Genomic DNA, 25,522 nt, shown 5'->3' with positions numbered 1-25,522 from the left:
TTATCGATGAAGTTAAGGGCATTTTCTGGAGATTTGTCTATTGAGCTGCATACTTCTTCAATAGATTGGATGCAGAATTTATTGAATTCATCTGGGTATATGGCAAAAACATCTTTTCCTTTAGTGTGTGCCACAGAGTTAATTATACTCCAGGCTTTTTTGCATTTATTTCTAGACTTTCCAATGAGGCCTGTATTATATAGCTTCTTAGCATCATTAATAGCCTGTCTATAATTACACTTAGTTCTGGAATATAATTCTTTATGTAGTTCAGATTGCTGTTCTTGTACATACCAGAATAGAGCATAACAGTGTTTTTCATTTGCCCTAACTGTGGAGTATACCATTCTCTGTTTTTCCTTCTCTTATAACAACTACTATCCTTAATATTTAGCACCGCCTACACAAAAGTATAGTAAGCTAGATGTCAACACTCCCTGTGAGAAACTGCACTTTGAAACATCGGGTATAGTAATTGAGTGCCTTAAAATATTAGTAGTAGTAGTAATAGTAGTAGTAGTAGTAGTAGTAGTCTACAGGTCACCTAGTGGCAAACACCTTGAGAGCACACAGGGACAGGTACAAAGGCACGCGTATTAACACATCCAGAACAGTTAAAGTGTTAATTGTAATTTCTGCAAATTTAACTTGGATCAAAGTGTAGCTTCAGCACCTATTATTGTGAGGATATATAAGGGCCCAATTTTAGGTTCCAAGATAGTCAGTGGATGGCTGAGTTTAAGAAGAGAAATCCGTGTTGGTTAGATCAACAACAATGCATCAACTTAACTGTGCAATAAGTGTAACAAAATTAGGCCATGTGTTAAAACAATGACAGTGTCTATTCCATATGTACCTGATTATTCTGGAAGAACTGTGAATTACATTTTTACTACTCATAGATATTCAACACTAAACTATTGTAGCAGTATGTGGATGTTTGCCTGAAAACTATTAATGAGACTTATCGAAAGTTAAACAGTAGTGCACTGGCCATATTAAATGTGTATATGGGAGGTTGCGTGAAGTGAAAATAAACAACTGTTAAATGCCAATGTGTACCTGTGGGCTACTGCAGACAGTACTGCATTTCCACCCCTTATTTTTGCAGCTAGTACATCGACACAGAGGACAACAAATGAAGAAATAAAGAAGACAAACTAGCACTCAATGACTCCTTACAGTGGCTCCAACACCATTGCAAGGACATGATCTTTAACTGGATACCTGGTCACATCAGGATACAGGGAATTGACATGGCCAACAGAGCAGTGAAGGAAGTATTTCGGGATGGTGGTGTTTGTCAGAGTCCCATCCCTAGGCATGCTGTCATCTCATTTTCGAACTGTCTCATCGTGTGTCTGTGGGAAACCTGTCTGTCACCTTCAGCCATTCAAACTGTGGTTCCCCAAATTGATTGGACAGCCATGACACACTTTAGACTTTGTGTCACCATCCAAGCTGGAAGCAGGTTCTGCTTACCAGTCAGTGCACTGGACATAGCCCTTCCACAAATGGCTTCCTCTTCTTGTGGGAGGATCCATTACTCTGAGGTTTGTGGCATCATTTGCATCAAATTGGTAAACTTCTGGACAAGACTCCTAGATGACCAATTATAGGAACTGGAGAACATCCTGTGTGTTTACCCAGTTGTAAAAGCCTGTATAAGAGAAAGGCACCACTCATTTATAGTGGTAGGAAGGGTGGCACCCACACACACAACAAGAAATAGTATTCTCACTCGCTGTTGAGGTCTTTAAGACTATATGTATTCTTAACTAGTTGTAGAGAGAAGAATTATTTGTCAAGCAGATAAGATTTAGTGGTAGGAAGGGTGGCACCCACCACACAACAGGAAATAGTATTCTCACTTGCTGTTTCTATGGAAATACGTCACTTTTTTCTGTGCCACACTTAGGCCAATGGAAGGACAGCTGGTGATTACTGCTTCTAGTGCAACTGAGGTGAGGACAGAGTTATAATCACTTAGTCATAAACATGCAATGATTTGGCTTCACTGCTGCACCCACTTGCTGTGCTCAGGGGACAGGCTTCATGAGGGGAAATGATGAGAGTCATTTTCATTAGTGATACCCATTTATTTTGCCATATCTTGCAAGATGGTACAGACAACATTTGTCATTAATATCTGTCTGTACAGGTGCATTGCACTGACAGTATCGCCCCATCAATGACAGCAGAGGCTATACACTCCGGTGATGAGCCGTGGCATGACCGCACGGACCGCGTCTCTGAAAGTACCATTTTTAGTGCAGCCGATGGAGGCTTGTGACTTTCATGGGTGGGGAAAAAAGCATCACTAAATGAACGGATGCATGCCATGAATTCAAGACTGCATATGTTTTTGTGGGGAGTCATGTTAACGGATGCATGCCATGAATTCAAGACTGCATATGTTTTTGTGGGGAGTCATGTTAACCCATGTGATTGGCACTGAGGAAGGTCAGAGACATTTTGTCATGTTGATCAGCTCACACTGCTTGCATGCTTCATCCTGTGTGAGCCGGAGCACAATGCACTATTACCAAAATTTGGCACAATGGGAAAGTTGTGCGCTTGGGCAGTGCAATTTCTGGCACTCTTTGCTTGTCGGCTGTGCTGCAGTTATGCTCTTTAAGTGTCTCTGTGGTGCGGCCGCCACCCAGATCCCCCCTCGGGGAGTGGAACTCCATAGCTGGCTAGTGAGAATCTGCTCCAATTGACCTCTCTGCAGAGGTTGAGCAGCTGCCAGACACGTGATGATGGGTTGGTACTGTATCATCACATCATCTCCTCTTTGTTGGAGAGCTATCTGAATCTGATGATTTGTCATTTTCTTTTTGCATTTAAATTCTTATATTCCCCTTTTTTTTCTGAATTGAGCTCGTGGGCTCTCGATGAAAGACAAGCAGTCATACATAGCCCATTGGAAAGGTGAGTGGAGCTGCAGTGGTGGCACTCACAGCAGCTGCGGGGTGAGTGGAGGCTGCTGCTTATGCACCAATCACAGGAGAAACTGCACCTGCAGAAGATTGGCAGCGTATACTGTGGCTGCATGTGGGAGTGGTCCAGCAGCTGATAGAGTATGGTGATAAGTTGAGACTGTGTCTGGGCTCGCCAGAGACAGGCAGAGCTGGAGCATTTCTCTTGTCCTAGCACTAAGTGCACCCATTGCTTTTTCCATGATGAGATCTGCTGGATCAGCTCTTCCTGCAGTTGTTTATATGATGAATGCATTGGTAGGTCAGTCTTACATCCTGCACTTAAGCCATGCATTTTTGGTACAGTTGGTTAATTACAAGCTTGAATTTTGCAAGGTCACAGGTTACGCAGATGCTCATGAAGACGGCCTTTATTTGTCCAAACCATTTTACAAGGTCGCAGGGCCAAAAAGGATGTAGCCTGCCCAACACCCATTCAGTGCTTGTGGGTGCCCCCGCAATTGTAGGAGGCATCAGTGTGGTGGAGTTTCGTGCTCCAAAATTTTCTTTGGCTGTCTGCGGCTGCACGATGCCTGTTTGTGTAGGGCACGATTGTAGCTCCCTCTACAGCCCACAATTGTAGCTCCCTCTACAGCCTCTGGTTGTTTGCAAGCAGGGCTTGTCACCATCTTAGCTTAGTCAAGTCATACCGATGACCAGCCGGCCAGAGTGGCCGAACAGTTGTATGCACTATAGTCTGGAACCGCGTGACCGCTACGGTCGCAGCTTCGAATCCTGCCTCGGGCATTGATGTGTGTGATGTCCTTAGGTTAGTTAGGTTTAAGTAGTTCTAGGGGACTGATGACCTCAGAAGTTACGTCCCATAGTGCTCAAAGCCATTTGACCATTTTGAACTGATGACCATTTATCACCACATTTAGTCTCAGATCACATCAGAGTCACCAGTGATGGGGTATGTGGTTAGCGGTGCCTACACATAAGTGTGTAGTGAATGGGCTTTACTGGCATGCCCATACATGATGTTCATGGGACAGACTTGGTGACTGGCAATGACGAGAGTCAGTTTTGTCAATGACACATTTTTCCATATCTCGCAAGTTGGTACAAACATCTGTCATTAATGTCCATTCATATAACCATGTTGTACTGGCAGGTAGGCCATATCAGTGTTTCAGAAGGTTTTACACTCCAGTGGCGAGCCATGTGTTGACTGTGTGAACTGAGAGAGTAAAAGGCCGCATCATTGGAAGTTCACTTTTCAGCACATCCCACGGAGTGCGGTGACCTTCACAGAAGGTAGAAAAAGCACCACAAAATGAATGGATGCACACTATGAAATTAATGAATTCACAAGTCTTCACGTATGCATTTGTGGGGAGACTCATTAGTTTGACCCACATGGTTTGCGACGAGATATGTCAGAAATGTGCATCACGTCATGTTGACCAGCTCACACTGCCCGCCTGTTCTGTGCTGTGTCGACCTGCAAGTTACACACTGTTGCCAGACTTTGGCATAATGGAAAAGCTGTGTGTGTGTGCGTGTGTGTGTGTGTGTGTGTGTGTGTGTGGGCCACATGCATGCATGGCACCAGTGGCTTGTCAGCTGTGCTGCAATCACACCCTTCACGCATTTCTGTGGTGCAGCGACCACACAGCTATTTATGTCATTGCTCATTACTAACAAATCTCATAAGGAAGTAAATAAGTTGGAAGCTGTCAACAGCAAACCCATTTAACTTCAAGAGCTTTTTGGAAAAGGTTCTAGAGTGAAAACCATGCATTACCTTAATTACATACTTCTATTCAGCACACTCTTTCATCATCAATGAGACCCCTGAATATAAGGTCGTAATGCAATAGTAATGAAAATATCTTCAACAGTTTGATCTTAAGTTGAAAAGGTCTAAAATATTTCCATTGTATTTTGGGTGTTGAACTATAGTTCAATTCTTTTATATTGGCAGTTCGCCAATGCCCGCCCAGATGCGGGAGATTGCTGCGTGGCCAGTTGTACGCGCCAAGAGAAGCAGCGCCATAGTACAGTATAGTGCACAAACTTATGTTTAGGGGGGGGAGCGCGCAATTTATGAAGTAAAGCCACCGCGGCCGCATCAACTCTTTCGCTGCTACAGAGACGTGCTCCCTGCATTTCGCGCTGTGCACGATTTTGTCATCACTGCACTGCTCGCCTGTGCAGACACACGGTGTTTCGACTGCTTTGACACACTTTATCATTCAATTTCATAAAATCTATTTGGCCCATAAATTTGATTTTTACACATTTTCTTGACTGATACCTTCCCCCCATAAACGACTTAATTTTGTTTTGATGTTCAATGCAGTTATTGTGCAGCATTAGATGCAGTAAACCACTGCATGAAATTTTGAAGAGTTTGCAGAGGTAAAAGTCCATGGCGTATACTTTCCATATGGTCGATTTTACTTGCCACTAGAAATTTCAAAAAATTACATTCAAACAAATAAAATTCATGAAGTAACACACTTTGATATTGTTTTTAAATAAAGAAAATATTAAGCACCGAACAAGGTTTGAACTCAGAACCTTTCACTTAGCAGCCATACACTTTAACCATTATGCTAACGCAGCTCGTCATTCAATGCATCAACCAGAGGACTTTAAACTCTCATGCAAAAAACGGCTAAACGCTGTTGGTATTATTCACGTTTTGTCAAAGTACAATAGGAAATAAACAATTACCGCTGCTCTTTATTGCGAAAAAGCGGTTAGTGAGAATGATGCAAACACCTTTCCTTGCTATCGCCTGAATTAGGAGGCTTATTGCTTCTTTGGTTTAATTAATTAATAGAATATGAAGCAATTGGTATAAAGAATGCTTTTTCCAAACTTTCTATAAAAGAAAGTCTGCTATCAAGACATTGCTTTTGTTCAATTACTTTATTTATGACTGAATGTTTCTAAAACGGAAGACACTCGCCCGTGCTCTGCACTGCAGTCAAGCTATGGCAACGTCATTCTCTGTTCATTGGCTGACTGTGTTTTGTGATGTCAGATGCACAGAACAAACCTAAACTTGGCCGCCATCATAAATGACACACACTTTAGCTGCTCAAGACCGTTTCTGGAAAATGTTCAAAACACTTCACAAGCTGGGTTGTCGCTAACCACTACAGTCAGTCCATCGATGCCCCAGTCTAATCTTAAACAGCAAAAGTTGCCTCCAGCTAATGAAAGATGTGAATTTTCTATGCTACTGAGCAGGCGTGGCTCGTGGTTTCTATACTGGGGAAGGCTGCGGCATTTATCGATCGGAGCCAACATAGACTTCGGGTTACGCTACAGATTAGTCTGACATAAACAACTAAGAATTCGGGGGGAGGGTAGATCACTCTCTACCTATAATTTTACGTACTGTATCTTCTATAATCAGGTATTAAATATCATTAGAAGCTAACTTCGAGTTAAAATGTTTGGTTAGTGTTTTAATACGTCATAATTACATTTTCTGACACTTTGCAGCAAATCATATGAAAAGACGCGTTTCGGAGAGATCTTAAATGCGATGAATGTTAACTTTGCGGCTGCTTAATATTTTTGGTGTTTTCAGTTCTAAACTTAAGGCGTTTATTGTGGTTTACCTCCAAAGCTCGAAGTTTACGAGTTCGCATGACGATACTGTGATGTTTTGGTGACGTTACAGGTCTTGTGCCGTGATTAGGTGACATGAGCAATCCGTGCAACTGCCATATTAATTCACATGTTTGAGAAGCGAACAGTTCGTATTTATTGTTTATTATGAAAATATGCATTTATGTGAAATAGCGCACTAAAGATCTCTCCAAAATACGTCATTTTTAGTACGGTTTGTTGTGCTAAAGTACACAAAATGTGACACTGTAGCGCAACACACTGTACCGGTACCCAAAGTGATTCGTTTCGGAAAATGTCATCACTGGCTAAACATGACACTACCCTTTTTTACTCACTTCACTTAATAGGCTGAGTAGGACTTAATATAAAGAAATTACCTCTCATCAATTATGAATGCACTTTTGCTTACCTCAATTCATTTGTTTATAGACGAAGTCGGCTCGTCTCCCCTTCATTGAAATTTGGCCAATTCAGTAATTCTTTTTCTAGGGAACACATTGCAAGCGCACAAGTCTGTCCTCATTCATAGTGTTGCGCATGAATGTTTTCACTCGCTTTAACATAGAAAAGCAGTGTTCTGCCTCTCCGGTCGTCATAGGGAAGGTTACTATTATTTGAAGAAGTTTTACACTTTCAGGAAAAGCTTTAGCCAGATTGTTATCATAAAGAAAGTTCAACAAGGCCGGCCGGTGTGGCCGTGTGGTTCTAGGCGCTTCAGTCTGGCACCGTGTGACTGCTCGGTCGCAGGTTCGAATTCCTGCTTCGGGCATGGATGTTTGTGATGTCCTTAGGTTAGTTAGGATTAAGTAGTTCTAAGTTCTAGGGGACTGATGACCACAGATGTTAAGTCCCATAGTGCGCAGAGCCAAGTTCAACAAGGTCAAAGCACCTGACGCCCTCATAAAATCTTTTCGGCTGTACAACACGTTCAGCTCTTGATGTAGATCTGAAGATTGTAAATTGAACAAATTAACAGCTCTTTTTCTGGAAAAATAGTTTTATGTTTTGCAAACAATGATGGATCAAACAGCTGTGTAATCGATAAGTGATCATTGAAACTGGATCGTTCTCTGATCTGAGTTGTGATGAGGTTGTAAACGTTTCGTGCACACACTATTCTTGATTCTGTGAAACGTCCCCATTTTGCAGTTGGTTCTACCTGTTCCCAGTGATCGTCAGTTTCAAGTGAGGCCCTAATTTGCTGGACAGAATCTGCAAAGTGCGATACATATTCAACAGTTTTCACTGCATCAATATTCCTCTGCTGCAGTTGGTTAAAGAGAATGTCACAATGAGGCATGACTGTATTAAAAAAATTTAACCAGAAGAAGAAATCTTAGTCTTGCAGGAAACCCTTCAGTCCCATGGCCTTGTTTACTGTCTTGTAACCACTGGCATCATCATCAATAATTCTCTCTAGGCACTCAACAATTTCCTTTTGATATTTGTACACAGTGGTTACGCTCCGTGATTTAAAATACCATCTGATGGACTGAGGAGAGGTAGGAATACGCTTCTTCACTACTTCGTCAAGAATGGCTGTACGGCTAGATGACCGGGAAAAAAGGTGGAAATTCCTTCCAAGTTGCTAAAGAAGACCCGCACTTGTTTATTGCCCATCACACAACGTTCAACAATTAAATTTAACTGATGGGTGTAACAGTGAATAAAGTGAGCATTCCTGTACATTTCTCTAATTCTAGTTTGAACTCCACTTTTATGGCCACTCATAACAGGAGCACCATCGTAACACTGAGCTATCAGTTTTTCAGGTATTTCATGTACACTCATTTTCTCTAGCTTGCAGAGAACAGCTGCAGTTACATCGTCTGCACTGTGACTTTTTGGGCGTACAAAGGAAATAAATCTTTCATTTATTTGTCCCAGTAGCTCATAGCAAATTATTAGGACCAATTGTGACAAATTTGCACAGTCAGTAGTTTCATCAACTTCTATTACGAGAAAGTTTGCCTTTGACAGTTCACTCCTGATGCGATTGAGGCATACCTCATAAATTGATTCCTGGAGTTCATTTTGAATTGTCTTCGACAGGCCTAAGAAAACACGGTTTTCTGATTTCTCAATGTGCTGCTTCAAGGCACAATCCAGTTCTGCCATAAGACTGACTAATCCTCGAAAAATTCCTGAGTTTTTGGAATCTTCTGTTTCGTCGTGGCCCCTTAAGGCAAGCTCGAATTAGCTGCAAAATTTAATACAGTCTATCAGTTTACCCAGATACCGATTTTTTGATACATTTTCATTATATATCTTTATATTACGGTGGTAAGCACTGTCTAATTGGCACATAATGTCCACTTTCCCAAGCATTGAAAACTCAATGAAACCATTTAAATGTTTTTCGCTGGAATTATGTTTTTTCACCTTTGCGTGAAAATTCTTTAAGTCAGTGATACCAGTTTCAGTACAGGCACTATCAGTACTATTTGTAAGAAGACAGGTGAAACAGAAAAATGCATTTTTCACTTCACAGTGGATAAAATAGCCAATGGCAGAAACAAAACAACTATGTAAAACATTATCAAAACAATAATACTAAACGTCCATTAATGATGCATCCAAGCTTAGTAGAGATGTGCAGAGACAGACATTGGATAGCGAAGTTTCAGCCACTCTACATTCCTTTATTACATAGATAGTTGAACGTGAAAAACGTGTGGCGGTTGGTATGACACCCTTAGGCTGCAAGCTCTGAGCCTTCGTGTCGCCCATAAAGAGCAGTACTATGTAGAAGCCACACCCCCAAACCGCTACTACATGCAGCTTATGGACGTTCCAAGGCACAGCCTAAACACTACTAACCGTTCAGAAAACATCTATTGATACAAACAGTTCCAAAAACGTTGAGCGTCATTATTTTAATCTGAATGGGAAATATGAGAAATTCGTCCTGATAATTTAAATTATGTAATACAATGTTGTGAAATTTACTCTAAAATATATTTTGGGGCGGCTCCGCCTCAGAGCCTTTAATTACGAGCCGCGCCTGCTACTGAGTGTAGTCCTCCTTGAATGTTTCTAAAACTACTGTGGTGGAATCAGCTGTCCAGTAAAATCATCTGATAAATTACATTTTCACCTAGGCCTGCTACTCTTGTCAAGGTAACTTCAGCTAGACTGTTCCATCCTAAATGGTTGAATACTTCTGTGAACATCAATGAACACTCCCTCCTATAGTGTCCAATGCCTTTGCAATAAATGTTCCATGTGTCACTAAATATTTCAGACCTTTCTGCAGCAAGTTTTTCAGCTCTCAATCCCAAGAATAATTTGAGTGTGAGATATTTCTGGAGAGGAGTAAATTCAGAAACTTAACTTTGACAACACACTGGTTGAATTTTGGCAGTTTAAAATATTCTTATTCTGGAAGCAGTCTGATTAGACTATCTGCAAATCGACTGCCAAGTGCTCACCAGAGGACCTCAAATGACTGCCTAGATTAAGACCCTTATGTACTCTCTACAAGTGCTTGGTTAACCGAGTAGCCACTCTGAGTAGTGCACCCCTTCCTATCAAGGGGAGTCCAACTCTCCATCTGATAATGCAGGTTTAGAAATCAGAAGTTACAATTGCCACAGTAGACAAAAGCTTTAACCTAGCTTCAAACCAAAGGATGCTGATCAATTCTGGAACAATGCTGAAAAATAATCACACTCAGTCACTGGTAAAAGTGGACAGGTGAGCTTGTATCCTTTGATTGACCAGTCTTCTTATTTATGAAATGTGCCACAAGTGAATAGAAATTATTTGCACTAGTCAACCTGCCATTGTATTTGCAGTAGTCAGAAAATTTGTAATCTTACCACATAAAAATTCTGAAAAACTTATGATTGTCAAGTGCTCACCTAATGCAATAATATAATGTAATTTGTTTGCAAAAACACATAAGTGAATATCAGTGTTTCAAGGCAAATGTAAATCTTCCATGGATGTGGGAACCAGAAAATGAAAACTGATATCTGATTGTGAATCAAATGACAATGGTAGGCTTGATACAAATACTAAATTTGGTTTTCTGGAAGAAAAGAATTTAAGAGGATGATTTGCAAGAATAATTAGCAAGAATAATTACTCAATTTCTGCAGAAACAGGGTAGGTTTATTTGAACTCCATATGATCTGCATCGTTGGAGGTATATCTGCATCCTCAGCAAGCCACTGCACAGTGCTTCATGAGGGTATATTGTACCACTATTAGTAGTTACCTTTCTTGTTACAGTCTCAGATGGAGCGAGGGAAAAAAACTAATTATATTTCTCCATATGAGTCCTAATTTCACACATGTTGTTTCATGAAATATTCGTTGGCAGCAGTAGGATAGTTCTGCAGTCAGCTTCAAATGTCAGTTCTCTTAATTGTCATGTTCTTAGAAATGCATATCTTCTTCCCTTCAGGGACTCCCATTTGAGTTCCCAAAGCATACCCATGACTCTTGCATGCTGATCAGACCCACCAGTAACAAATCCAGCAGCCTGCCTCTGAATTGCTTTGATGTCTTACTTCAGTCCAATCTGGTGCAAATCTCACTCAGTTGAACAGTACTAAAGTGTAGGTAACACTACTGTTCTACATGCAATCTTCTTTGCAGATGAATCACACTTATCTAAATGCTCTCAGTAAACCAAAGCAGATCATTCGTCTTCCTTACCACTATCTTCACAGGTACTATGGGATGCTGGGGCTTGTGAAGTCTGGTACCATTTGAGAAGAACAGGAAGTTACTTGTTCATAGTAACAGCATTTTCCTTTTTCATCATGTTACAAAGCTCTGAAATGTGAAGCAATGAAAAATACTATGTGAAAAAACTGTTACTATTCAGGCGCATTTTTAAACAGTTAAAATTTAAAATAACAGATGGGGAGACAATTATGTGTGACATCATTCTGAACCACTTCTTTCTCAGGAATAAACATGTGAAATCTGTTGTAAGATACCTTTATTTGTGTAGGAGTTATGATCTATGAAATTTTGGGACACATGTCAAAGTCAGCATTACAGCATATGCTCAATATGATGTCCATTGTGCCAGTCCAGTATTGAGAGTCGTGCTGCACACATCACAGGATCTGAGCCTCCAGCTGTAAGATCAGGGTACTGTGGTGGCCGTTCAATAAAACCCCTCCTACCTATCCAGTGACGTCCAAAATATTTCAGCCAGAAACAGTCTGACTTCAGTGGCTTATTGGGGAGGTGCACAGTCTCATTGGAAGGTGGTTGGGGAATCACCCTCTGATTCATCAGTTTTGGAAGCACATAACCATGGATCGTATTAAGATACTTCACCCCATTCAAGGTTCCACCAATAAACACTGCACCCACGATTCTTGGCCCAAATCCCATGTCAGATGATCAGTTTTTGACCATTAGCACCTGTCTAGGGATCCACGCACCAGAGTATTAGCATCTGACAAGTAAAAATGATTTACTTCTCCTTGTACATAAAAATTAACTTTGTCACTCAACAACACCTGTCATATGATGTTTGGATTCCTATTACACTGATAAAAAGCCCAGTCCACAAATTTGACCTGCCAATCAGAATCACCCTCAGAGATGATACTGAGACTGTAGCTTATACAGGTGCCACTGGTGTGTGTGTGTGTGTGTGTGTGTGTGTGTATGCAACACACACAACTTTAAACCTTGACACCAGATATTGCTGATAACCAGTGCATGCAGTGATGTGGACTTACCACAAAGAGCAAGAAAATTTCTTACCATCTTGTCATCAGTGGTTGTTCTTCGATGTCCAATGCATGGCTTGTCAAGTAACTTGGATAGTGTCGTGTGTGAAACACCATTTCTCTCAGGATGCCGGACATTGAAGTCAGCAGCAGTCACTCTCATGCTTCATCCACCACTCATTAACACAAATTCAATGTGTTCCTGAGTGTGCCATTGTGAATCACAAGACTCAGGAAGACGTCGTTATCAGGAAAAAGAAAACTGGTGTTTTACGGGTTGCAGCATGGAATGTCAGATCCCTCAATCGGGCAAGTAGGTTAGAAAGTTTGAAAAGGGAAATGGATAGGTTAAAGTTAGATATAGTGGGAATTAGTGAAGTTCAGTGGCAGGAGGAATAAGACTTCTGATCAGGTGAATACAGGTTTATAAATACAAAATCAAATAGGGGTAATGCAGCAGTAGGTATAATAATGAATAAAAAAAAAAAGAGTGCGGGTAAGCTACCACAAACAGCATAGTGAATGCATTACTGTGGCCAAGACAGACATGAAGCCCGTGCCTACTACAGTAGTACAAGTTTATATGCCAACTAGCTCCGCAGATGACGAAGAGATTCATGAAATGTATGATGAGATAAAAGAAATTATTCAGATAGTGAAGGGAGATGAAAATTTAATAGTAATGGGTGACTGGAATTTGGTAGTAGGAAAAGGAAGAGAAGGAAACGTAGTAGGTGAATATGGAATGGGGACAAGGAATGAAAGAGGAAGCTGCCTGGTAGAATTTTGCACAGAGTATAACTTAATCATAGCTAACACTTGGTTCAAGAATCATAAAAGAAGGTTGTATACATGGAAGAGGCCTGGAGATACTGAAAGGTTTCAGATAGATTATATTATGGTGAGGCAGAGATTTAGGAATCAGGTTTTAAATTGTAAGACATTTCCAGGGGCAGATGTGGAATCTGACAACAATTTATTGGTTATGAACTGTAGATTAAAACAGAAGAAACTGCAAAAAGGTGGGAATTTAACAAGATGGGACCTGGATAAATTGATAGAAGCAGAGGTTGTATAGAGTTTCAGGGAGAATATCGGGGAATGATTGACAGGAATGGGGGAAAGAAATACAGTGGAAGAAGAATGGGTAGCTTTGAGGGATGAAATAGTGAAGGCAGCAGAGGATCAAGTAGGTGAAAAGGCGACGGCTAGTAGAAATACTTGGGTAACAGAAGGGATATTGAATTTCATTGATGAAAGAAGAAAATAAGAAATGCAGTAAACGAAGTAGGCAAAAAGGAATACAAAAAGTCTCGAAAATGAGATCGACAGGAAGTGCAAAATGGCTAAGCAGGGATGGCTAGAGGACAAATGTAAGGATGTAGAGGCACATATCACTAAGGGTAAGATAGATACTGCCTACAGGAAAATTAAAGTGACCTTTGGAGAAAAGAGGACGACTTGCATGAATATCAAGAGCTCAGATGGAAACCCAGTACTAAGCAAAGAAGGGAAAGCAGAAAGGTGGAAGGAGTATATAGAGGGTCTATACAAGGGCAATGTTCTTGAGGACAATATTATAGAAATGGAAGAGAATGGAGACGAAGATAAAATGGGATATATGATAGTGCGTGAAGAGTTTGACAGAGCACTGAAACACCTAAACTGAAACAAGTCCCCGGGAGTAGACAAAATCCCATTAGATCTAATGACAGCCTTGGGAGAGCCAGGCCTAACAAAACTCTACCATTTAGTGAGCAAGATGTATGAGACAGGTGAAATACCCTCAGACTTCAAGAAGAATTATAATGATTCCATTCCCAAAGAAAGCAGGTTTTGACAGATGTGAAAATTACCGAACTATCAGTTTAATAAGCCACGGCTGCAAAATACTAACACGAATTCTTTACAGATGAGTGGAAAAACTGGTAGAAGCCGACCTCAGGGAAGATCAGTTCGAATTCTGTAGAAATGGTGGAACACGTGAGGCAATAATGACCCTACGAATTATCTAAGAAAATAGATTAAGGAAAGCAAAACCTAAGTTTCTAGCATTTGTAAACTAAGAGAAAGCTTTTGACAATGTTGACTGGAATACTCTCTTTCACATTCTGAAGGTGGCAGGGGTAAAATACAGGGAGCGAAAGGCTATTTACAATTTGTGCAGAAACCAGATTGCAGTTATAAAAGTTGAGGGACATGAAAGGGAAGCAGTGGTTGGGAATGGAGTGAGACAGGGTAGTAGCCTCTCCCTGATGTTATTCAATCTGTATATTGAGCGGGCAGTAAAGGAAAGAAAAGAAAATTCAGAATATGAATTAAAATCCTTGGAGAAGAAATAAAAACTTTGAGGCTCGCCGATGACATTGTAATTCTGTCAGAGACATCAAAGGACCTGGAAGAGCAGCTGAACAGAATGGACAGTGTCTTGAAAGGAGGATATAAGATGAGCATCAACAAAAGCAAAACAAGGATAATGCAATGTAGTGTAGTTAAGTAGGGTGATGCTGAGGGAATTAGATTAGGAAATGAGACACTTAATGTAGTAAAGGAGTTTTGCTATTTAGGGAGAAAAATAATTGATGATGGTCGAAGTAGAGAGGATATAAAATGTAGACTGGCAATGGCAAGGAAAGCGTTTCTGAAGAAGAGAAATTTGTTAACATTTAGTATAGATTTAGGTGCCAGGAAGTCGTTTCTGAAAGTATTTGTATGGAGTGTGGCCATGTATGGAAGTGAAACATGGACAATAGATAGTTTAGACAAGAAGAGAATAGAAGCTATCGAAATGTGGTGCTACAGAAGAATGTTGAAGATTAGATGGGTAGATCCCATAACTAATGAGGAGGTATTAAATAGAATTAGGGAGAAAAGAAATTTGTGGCACACCTTGATTAGAAGAAGGGATCGGTTGGTAGGAGATGTTCTGAGGCATCAAGGGATCGCCACTTTAGTATTGGAGGGCAGCGTGGAGGGTAAATATCGTAGAGGGAGACCAAGAGATAAATACACTAAGCAGATTCAGAAGGATGTAGGTTGCAGTAGGTACTGGGAGATGAAGAAGCTTGCACAGGATAGAGTAGCACGGATAGCTGCATCAAACCAGTCTCTGGACTGAAGACCACAGCAGCAACAACAACAACAACAACAACAACAACAACATGCAGTGATACAAAAGTAAAGTTGAATTATGTAATAGCCATGGCATTGTTATAATGAATGATGTCATCAACACCCACTGTCACTCGTGATGAAGCACCAAATGCTCGAGTGACACAGTGGCTTGTGAGCTGTGGAAGTAAGAGGTTAGAATGTGTCCTATTGTGTTCATGTAGTATTTGAAAGAACTGACTGTCCCTTGTGTTTTAGTCTTGTCATGGTTGACAAAAGCTGCTGATAACAGATAGGCAAGTGAAAATACAAGCACACATGATCTATAGCTTACTTCTGCACAGAAAGACATATGCCATAGTCACTAATTCACCATGTTTTTGACCAGCTTGCACTGTCCCCACCCCATTGATGAGTTTTAGTATTTGCGTAGATCAGCTCTGTCTTAATGTTGACTAAATTTGTCGAGTGAAAGAGGGGATGGCACAGCTGATGAAGAAAATGTCGCCTATGGTGATCATTCACCAGTAACTGACGCTGTCTGACTGCTTCTTGTAATAACTCTTATTCAGAACTCCTTTTCTACAATAGTTACAGCGATTTATTTCTGATACCTATGTACAGTCAGCTCTTGAGGTACCATCTACTGTGTTACCAGCCGTTAAATTGCTTCTTCCTTCTTTCGCTGTTATACACACAGTTCCTCATTATTCGTTCTTCATTTTTTTCCTCCGAAGTCCAACAACCATGTCGCCGCGACTCTGGACTTCCAGCGAGTAACGTCATCAGCCTCACTGTGTTTGCTCCGTGGCGGCCCACTACTTGCCGCATCAACGAAAGTCCATGCCAGTTGCTGGCTCGGTGTTTGAATTATCTGCACATATAAAAACCAAATACTTCTGCAGTATTTATGCACATAACTAAGAAATCCTAACCTGCAACTCAATTCTATCATTTAATTAGAATTTGTGCTAGGCCAGGGGCAATAGATGGCGCATGCAACAGACGACTTGTCGTCTGTTACAGCACAGGCTCTTGCAGCAACTTACCCTGTAGTACCCATCCCAGTCGCTGACATCACAGGAAACATTTGGTTCTTAATATATATCCTTTTTATCCAGCCACCTGTCCCTCACTCTATAGAATGATTCAGCTCTCTGAAGCAATTTAGTAGCTTATTGCCCATATCTAATGGTCAGTAAGCTGAGCATTCGAGGTAGGGTTGCCAGCTGGGATTAGTGTTACATTCAGATGCATATTTTGTCCCAAAAGCTGGACTACCACATTAAATAGAACTGGCCAGTTGGGTAATTTCTCTTTTTGATTAACAATTACTTTGAGGGGATACTAACATTGGCTGCAATAAGCTATTAAAATAATTCAGTAGCTAAAGGTGAAAATTTGTGCCAGACTGTGACTCAAAGCCAGATTTCCCGCTTCACATGAGTGTTTGCCTTAGCTGTTTCAGCTATCTGAACACACTCTCTATCTGACCCACATTCACAACTTCAAGCACGCTAACTGATAACATCGTCAGTGCATGTGCACGATAGGGTTCAAACCTCTAGTGGGAATATGGAAATTGCTGCAAACAATGAGCTAAATGGATACATACCTTGTATGTGGGATAGGTTTAGAGTTGGGTTCAAATGAAGGGTGTGCTCAGGTAGCCAGAATGTTTTAGGTGACTGCTCATGTAAAGCAGGATATCTGGGTTTAAATCCTAGCCCACCACAAATCTTTAGCTTTCATCAGTGAATTGTTTCAATGTCCAGTTGATGCTGATATTGGTATCTTCCTCCAAAAATTGATAATTACAGTCACTGTATCAAGAACAGAAGTATGTTCTGCTGGACATGTCTGATGGAACATGCCACTCGTATGTAATAAGAAGTCAGATTTGTGATATCAACATGCAACATGTTTAATGGGAAAAAAAATTGAACAGCCTTGTAGTTAGGCAGCTATAGTATCAACTAAGTGGTCTGTCTTCCGAACTGTTTAGCCTTTTTCCTAAGCTATTCGTATGTCAAAATACTTGTTCCTTATTAAAGAAAATAAACAATTATCTAGCCTACAGAGACAGAAAACTTATACCCATTAACTTTGGTTACTTTAAATGAGAAATGGATACTGTAGTATAGCTTCTTATATTTTTGTAAATCTAATTAAACACATTTTAAGAAGAACTTTAGTTTTCTTGGAAATCAGGTACTGGAATTCTTGACAGGATAATTTTAAATTACAGGACAGTGTTTTATTAGTTGATTTCAGCTTGTGTTTTTTTGTGAAATGAGTACAGACTTTAGACGTCAACAATAAGTCTGGGAATTGCATAGTAATATTCTGCCACTTTCAATAGTGCTTAATGAAAATGAAGTTGCAGTCGTTTTAGTGTGTCAGTAGCTTTTTACATGCAGTTGTCCTTTTTTTTTTTTTTTTTTTTTTTCCCCCCCATGAAACTCATGAAATTTTATTAAAGACTGTGGGACCCTTACCAAATACGTCTAGCAGGGCATATCGAATCTATACAGATAAGGGCAGTATGAATGGTCAGAGGTTGTAATCCACAGAGGGAACTGACCCGGAACCCTCTCGAAGATCGACACAATCGATTCTGAGAAAGTCTGCTGACAAAGTTTGAAGAACCGGCTTTATAATATGACTTTGCAAATGTACTGTAGTCCTCTCTGTATTCCTCACATAGGGATCGTGTGGATAAGATAAGAATAATTACTGCATGCACAGACGTTTTGTGTAAGTATGTGTGTACCCACACAAACACAGTTAGAAATCAGAAACTAACATAGTCTGAACTCAAGTTTATGTTTTATTTTTTTCACATATAACAGGTTGTCAGATAAGAGAATACATAAAAGAGAATCAACAACAAAGAGTAAAAAGGTAGGTACGAGAATGACAGTCGACGGCTCTCTTCTCCATGACTCCCGTGCGGAGAATAATCTCTGTGGTCGGCGCGAATTTTACGCGTCAGCTGCAATCGACGTGTGCGGTAGTCGCCACACGAGCCCCCTCGGTGAGAGCAGAGCTCGGATGTTCCTCTCTGTAGTGGGCAGGGAAGTGCACTTGTCTGCCAGAATGCGTGGTGCATCATGGCTGCTGCTTTACTGACTGTGGAGGTAGCGGAGTGGGGTTCTGCATCGTTGTCTTGTGCTGATCGCTGCGCAACGCAGACATCACCAGAGTGTCTTGAAGTTTATAAGCAGGTTTCACTATACTTAGTGATACGGTGGCTTGTTTCCCATTCAGTACTATGTTTAGGGTGTGTGCATCTCTGCATATGACGCGACGAGGTCCGGTGTATGGCGGTTGTAGTGGTGGTTTGACGCCATCTGTGCGTAACAGTATGTGCGTCCGAGATTTTAAATCGTTGTGCACGAATGTTACCAGAGCTCCGTGTCTGGACGCTTTCAAAGGTTTGATTTTCTTGATTGTTTCTATCAATCCTTCTAAATATTCTGACTGGACATCTGCATTCGGTACTCCTGAGTCGTCAGCAAACTCTCCGGGCAGACGTATCGTTTCTCCGTAGACAAACTCTGCCGGGGAGGCGTCCGTACCAGGTTTAAAGATTGTCCTGAGACCTAACAGTACAATGGGCAATGCTTCCATCCATTTAGTACCGTGGCAAATGAGGGCTGCTTTTAAGGTACAGTGCCATCTTTCTACCATTCCGTCGCTTGCCGAACGGTAGGCGGTGTTGTGGTGATGGCAGTATCCCCAGAATTTTGCTAACTGAGCAAATAGTTCTGTTTCGAACTGTCATCCTCTATCAGTTGTCGTACGGAGTGGGTAGCTGATTCTCGATATCCGAGTTGACGCGAATGTCATTGCCAGAGTATCCGCCAAGATGTTATCGGTAGGTATTGCTTCCGGCCAGCATGTATACCTGTCAGAGATTGTTAGCAGGTAGCGATTACCACCTGATGGTGGAAGAGGTCCTACAACATCCAGATGAATGTGTGAGAAGCGTGCCTTGATATCCGGGAATTGTCCAATTGGAGAGCGCACGTGTCTGCTCACTTTGCATAGCTGACAGTGTGGGCAAGATCTAGTCCAGTTACGGCAATCGGGGTCTAGTCCTGGCCCTACAAATCTTTCAGACACCAGTCTGGTAGTTGCTCGAACACTGGGGTGACATAGGCCGTGGAGACAATCGAACACTCTTCTGCGATGTGCAATTGGAATGTAAGGGCGTGATCATTCGTGTTGTACGTCACACTGTAGTCGTACGTATTCCCCGGGCACATCGACTAGCTGTAACTTCAATGCCATGTTGTCGTCTCTCGACAGGGTATTTAGCTCGTCATCTCCCTACTGGGCTTGCGCTAGTTCTGCCATAGTTACAGACTGTGTTATACTGGATACTTGTGAGAAACAATCAGCTACCACGTTAGTTAAACCTGCATTGTGGCGTAGGTCTGTGGTAAATTTGCTTATGAACTCCAATTGAGAATACTGCCTTGGGGAGCATTTGTCACTGTTCTTGTTGAATGCATAAGTCGAGGGCGTATAATTGGTAAAAATTACGAAATCACAAGCTTTGACTTGTGGTCTGAAGTGTTTGATCGCCAAATATATAGCCAAAAGTTCTCTATCGTAAGCACTCCAGCGTTGTTGTGCTGGTGACAACTTGTGCGAATAGTATGCCAGAGGTTGCCATGCGCCATCCACCAATTGTTGCAGGGCTGCACCGACACCAAACTGGCTGGCGTCCACCACCAGTGTCAAAGGTGCTTCTAGTTTATTGTGTGCCAGCAGTGTGGCCTGAGCCAGGCTCTGATGTGTCACTTTGAATGCTGCATCAGATTCCTCATTCCATTGTAGGCTGTCTGTGGTAGATGCCTTCTGTAAAAATTTAACATGCCTAGGTATCTTCTTAATTCTTTGACCACAATAGGCTTGGGCATGTGTAGAATATCCTCAACTTTCCCGGGTAAGGGTGCTGAACCTGTAGCGGATATGCGATGACCTAGAAATTCCACTTCAGGTTGGCAAAACAGGCATTTTGCTGTATTTAACACTATTCCAAACTTCTCTAAGCGTTGGATTACTTCTTTTAAGTGCTGCTTGTGCTGTAAATTGATTGCGGAATATATGAGAACGTCATCCAGGTAGGCAAAACAGGAGGACAGTCCTCATAATACAGAATCCAGAAAACGTTGCCATTTGTGTGCGGCATTTACCAGACCAAATGTCATGAAATTACTTTCAAACAATCAAAAGGGTGTTGTTATGGCAGTGTTTGGTACACCTTCTGGCGCTACAGGAATTTGTGTATAGCCGTTTGCCCAGTCTAGAACACTAAAGACTGTGGCACCGTGCAGTGCATGATTGTAGTCCCTTAACAAAGGTACAGGATAATGATCTTGAATAGTGATGGCATTCAGTGCTCTGTAGTCTCCACACGGATGCCAGGCTCCACCTTCTTTTGGTACGAGGTGTAAGACCGATGCCCATGAACTGGATGAAGGGTGTATAATTCCTTCTTTAAGCATTAGCTCGAATTCTGCTTCAGCTATAGCGAGGCGTTCCGGTGCTAGTCTCCCAGGTTGACATGACACAGTCTGTGATTTTAATGTAGTGTACTGTATCATGCAACACTTTCTGCGGTGCTCCTGGTGGTTTTGTTAATTCAGGAAAATCCGATAGGATTGCATGGTACTTTGTGTCTGCCATTTGAACTAACTTAATACTGGTACAATCTGTGTCACGATAATAACAAGCCATTGATAGGTTGGTGAGACTGTCTGTCAAGCAAGCATTGTGAGATATACGTAGGAGGGTGCAATATACTGCTTGACTCCTTGGTGAAGGTATGTTCTCAAAACTTCAACAAAACCCCGTACCGAGTCACTGAGCATCTCTCCTGCAGAGTCTTCCACTGGAGTTTATCTATCACCTCTGTAATGCTTTCGCGATTACTACATGATCCTGTAATGAAGCGCGCTGCTCTCCATTGTATCTTCTCTATCTCTTCTATCAACCCTATCTGGTATGGATCTCACACTGCTGAGCAGTATTCAAGCAGTGAGGGAACAAGCGTTTGGAGAAAGAGCATGGGCTAATGCATATACGTGCTTGCTCTCCATACCGACTATGATACCAACAAATGGTCTGTCTGTCCTTGGTTGTAGATTGTGATGCAGAACGACTTCCATGTCATCATTGGCTACGGCTTCTCTGATTGACAATGATGCCATTTGACATTAGTTTCGAGAGCTGTATGCATAGGAGATTGACGTTGGCGGTTAATGCATCGTAATCCACCCAAGAAACCATAGTAGATGCAGCTGCTACACTGACAGGTATGTCTACAACACTGATTCTGTGTGTTCGGTGTGATCGCTTCCAGTATGCAGTCGGTGAGTTCTGCTACTGCGTCCAGTGACGTCTCATTCTGCGTGCTGATGACTGCTTTTACCTGTGGTGGCAGGCGGGAACTCCACAGGGTATGCAGAATGCTGTCTGGAATCATGCCAGGGTCCACCTTGCTGTGGAGATTGCCCAGGAACTGCGAAGGTTTCCTGTCACCAACTTCTTCTTGCGTCAATGCTTGCCAGATTCTATCTTCTTGAGAAACGGCTAAGCGTCATATCAGTTCAGTCTTTAACCATTCATATGCATTCTCTGTTGGAGGAGCTGTTATGATATCCTGAACTTCAGTTGCGTAAGGATGATCAAGTTCACTTACTATGAGGGGAAACTTAGTTGTTTCTGCAGTTATTCCTGCGTACGTGAAACTCACTTCCACCTGTGCGAACCACAGCATAGGGTTGTGTGGCCAAAATGGTGGTAAGCGAACTGCTAGTCTTGATTCTGCTGGCGTGTGCATATCCATATCTGCTGTTTGTTTTGCAGTCGGGGTCACCAATGTTGCGTAAGTAGGTGTGTACCCATGCAAACACATTTAGAAATTGGAAACTAATGGAGTCTGAACTCAAGTTTCTTTTTTATTTCTTTCACATATAACAGGTTGTCAAGTAAGAGAATACGTAAAAGAGAATCGACAACAAAGAGGAAAAAGGTAGGTATGAGAATCACAGTCAACCTTCTCTGTGACTCCTGTGCGAACTGTGAAGAATAATCTCTGTGGTTTGCGCGAATTTTATGCATTGGCTGCAATCAATGTGTGCGGTAGTCACCACAGAGGCATTCATTCACTCTTACTGCACTCCATACATGAACTGAATAGGAAGAATGCCTAATAACTGATACAGTGGAAAGTACCCTCTGAAATGCACCTCGCAGTGATTTGCGGATTGTAGATGTAATGCCTTGAGTAGATGTCATGAGGCATTGTAGCTTGTGATGTGCAACTTACCCCGACTACATTCATGCAGTATTCCATACTGAGAGTACTTCATGACTTCAGACCTTAATTGTAGGTTCTAACCTTCTCCAAATTTTTTCTTGCACACATCTGTCAGATATTTAGATCTTAAAATAGCTAGAAACTTCTGATTGCTTTAGAAATAATGTAAAAATGTGGGAGTTTCATTCCTTAAGGAACTGGAGGTTTGCTGTTTAGTGTCAAATTGCTATAGCTACTTGTCTTGGCTGAGGTTTGTTCTATGGATTATACTAGGACGTCTATCATAATATTTTTATCTGCTTGAGCCTTAATACATTTTGTTGCATGGGAATTATATTATCAATTAAAGCTAGATTTTAGCAAACACTTTAGCCACCATATTGCTTGTCTTTTAATCCGATACTATGCCTTTGAAGTTAACAAATCCTGACACAAACGGATTACATTCCTGTTTTTCTGTCCATCAGCCTTTTGATTATCCATGGCTTTTATTGTATATTGCACAAAATTAGTACAGTTTTTACACAGTCAAGATGACAGGACTCTTATTTTTTTGTTATATCAGATGTAAGTTTTTAGTTAAATACATAACATAGTGATTTGAGTACACATTTCTATTAATAGGTGTAAGGACGATTTCAGTATAATACGAACCATATTTTATAGGTACAGAAAAACATATTACGATTCTTGTGCTTTTGAACCTTTCCTATTTTCTCAATCTGTGTTATAGCTTGCTCAGCAATTTATGTGATGTATTAAATAAAATTTTTGTTTAGGCTATTGGTGTTGAATTTAGAATATTTCTGTTTACAGTTATTGTGCATGTGGAATAATCATGTGCTGACTCAGAATTATCTAATGTATCAGTAGACTATTCATAGTGAACTCCTTCCCCCTTAGAAGAGTAATAATCTAATTGTTGTGTGTTGACATTATGAAGCTCTCGTGGTACTTTGATGTGTTGAATTGCTGTTTAGTGTGATTACCCGTATACAGGTTGATTATAATCAAAGTTAAACTTTCAAATCATTGTATAAATAACACCACTCGTAAGAATGACATCAAACTGCACTGGAGTATTATCAGAGATGGGGAAAACATATGGCAGAAGAAAAATAAATAGTTACAAAATGTAGCAATAGCACTGCAAGCATCATAATTTAATAGTGTTCAACAACAAAACAGAAATGAATTGTACAACAATGCTGAAGGTGTATGTTTTATATAAACACTCTGTGCTACTCAGTGTACATGGTTGTAAAGGTGCGATACCATTAGTTATGTAAGCCCACCAACCACAGCAGTTTCATATCACAACGAATGACTAAAATTGATTTTTAATTGTCCTGAGGCCAAAAACCGCATAAAAGGAATCAATCAAGATCAGATCAGATCAGACTATTAATTTCTGTGTCATTGGCTCAAAATATGTTCAATATGCTGCCCACTGTTTTCTGCAACAAGTTAAAATCAAGAAACTGCATGTTCCACAACTGATCGTAGTGTTTCTGGGGTCATGTTCAGAATGTGTTGCACAATACATGACCTCAGTGCAACTAAGTTTGCAATCAGAACACTGAACACAACGTCCCTGAGATAGCTCCACAGCCAGAAGCCAAAGGGATTAAGATCAAGTGATCAGGATGGACAAGCTGTAGGGAAATGGCAGCTAATAATTCTAGCTTTTCCACAATGACGCTTCAGCAACTGCTGAACTGGATTTGCAATGTGTGGAGGTGTGCCATCTTGCATAAAAATAATCCCAACCACACTTCCAAGCTGTTGGAGAGCTGGAATGATGTGGTTGCGCAAATGAGACTGACAGCACTTACCAGTGACGGTACAAGTAACAGGAACAAAAGCACTTCTCTTTGAAAATGATGCTGCAGCCCCACACCACACAGTGACATTTTTAAGATGAAGGGGAACTGGTTGATTTGAGTGTGGATTTTCCTTTGCCCATATTTGACAGTTCTGCGTATTGACACATCCTGTCAGATGGAAGTGTGCTTCATCTGTCTACAAAATTTTCCACAGCCCATCTCAGTTGGTACCATATTCAAAAGTCTGTCATCCTAGATCTCTCTGATGTCTGCACCAATCCTCATTTTTATATTGGTGTCTACTACTTGGAGAATGACAACTGTTTGTCACTGAAGATTGTTCTGCATCCCTGCAAGTAGTAGTATGAAGAGTTACACCCAGATGTATACCTGCTCTCCTTCACTTGGGGAAAAGATGTCAGCTGCCTATAGGGCAACTTCCTTCCATAACAGTGTGATAGAAATGTGACAGATAAGAAGCTCTACCTGCCAAGTAGCGTGCTTGATGCAGTAATGTATGTGTCTCAGCTTTGCTAACATGCCTTTCAGCATTATAATAGCCAGGGTAATGAATAAAATGTGGGTGCCTATCTACACACATGCATTCTCTGGCACTCTTCAACAGAGTAGTTACTCATGGCACATTATTAAGTATTAATGGACTATTACTTCAGCCTTACCATAAAGCAGTGGCCTGGCACCTCAAATGTGTAAGTTGTTTCCCAATTTGTTATGAGGAATCGGCGAGTAATCTTAGTCTGAACACTATACACTCATAGCCAAAGAGAGAGAGAGAGAGAGAGAGAGAGAGAGAGAGAGAGAGAGAGAGAGAGAGAGAGAGAACTAATATTGTTAAAGGCCACTAATCCAATTATTTTTTTAAATTTCTTACATATTTTTACATATTATATGAATGAAAATAACAGTGTATCCATTGCAACTTCCATCGCATCATTTTAAAATAGGTCAAAT

Source organism: Schistocerca cancellata, chromosome 7, assembly GCF_023864275.1.
Source record: "Schistocerca cancellata isolate TAMUIC-IGC-003103 chromosome 7, iqSchCanc2.1, whole genome shotgun sequence".
In the NCBI taxonomy this organism is placed as follows: Eukaryota; Metazoa; Arthropoda; class Insecta; order Orthoptera; family Acrididae; genus Schistocerca; species Schistocerca cancellata.
The sequence above is the reverse complement of the archived record's forward strand: the minus strand, read 5'-3'. Positions refer to the sequence as shown.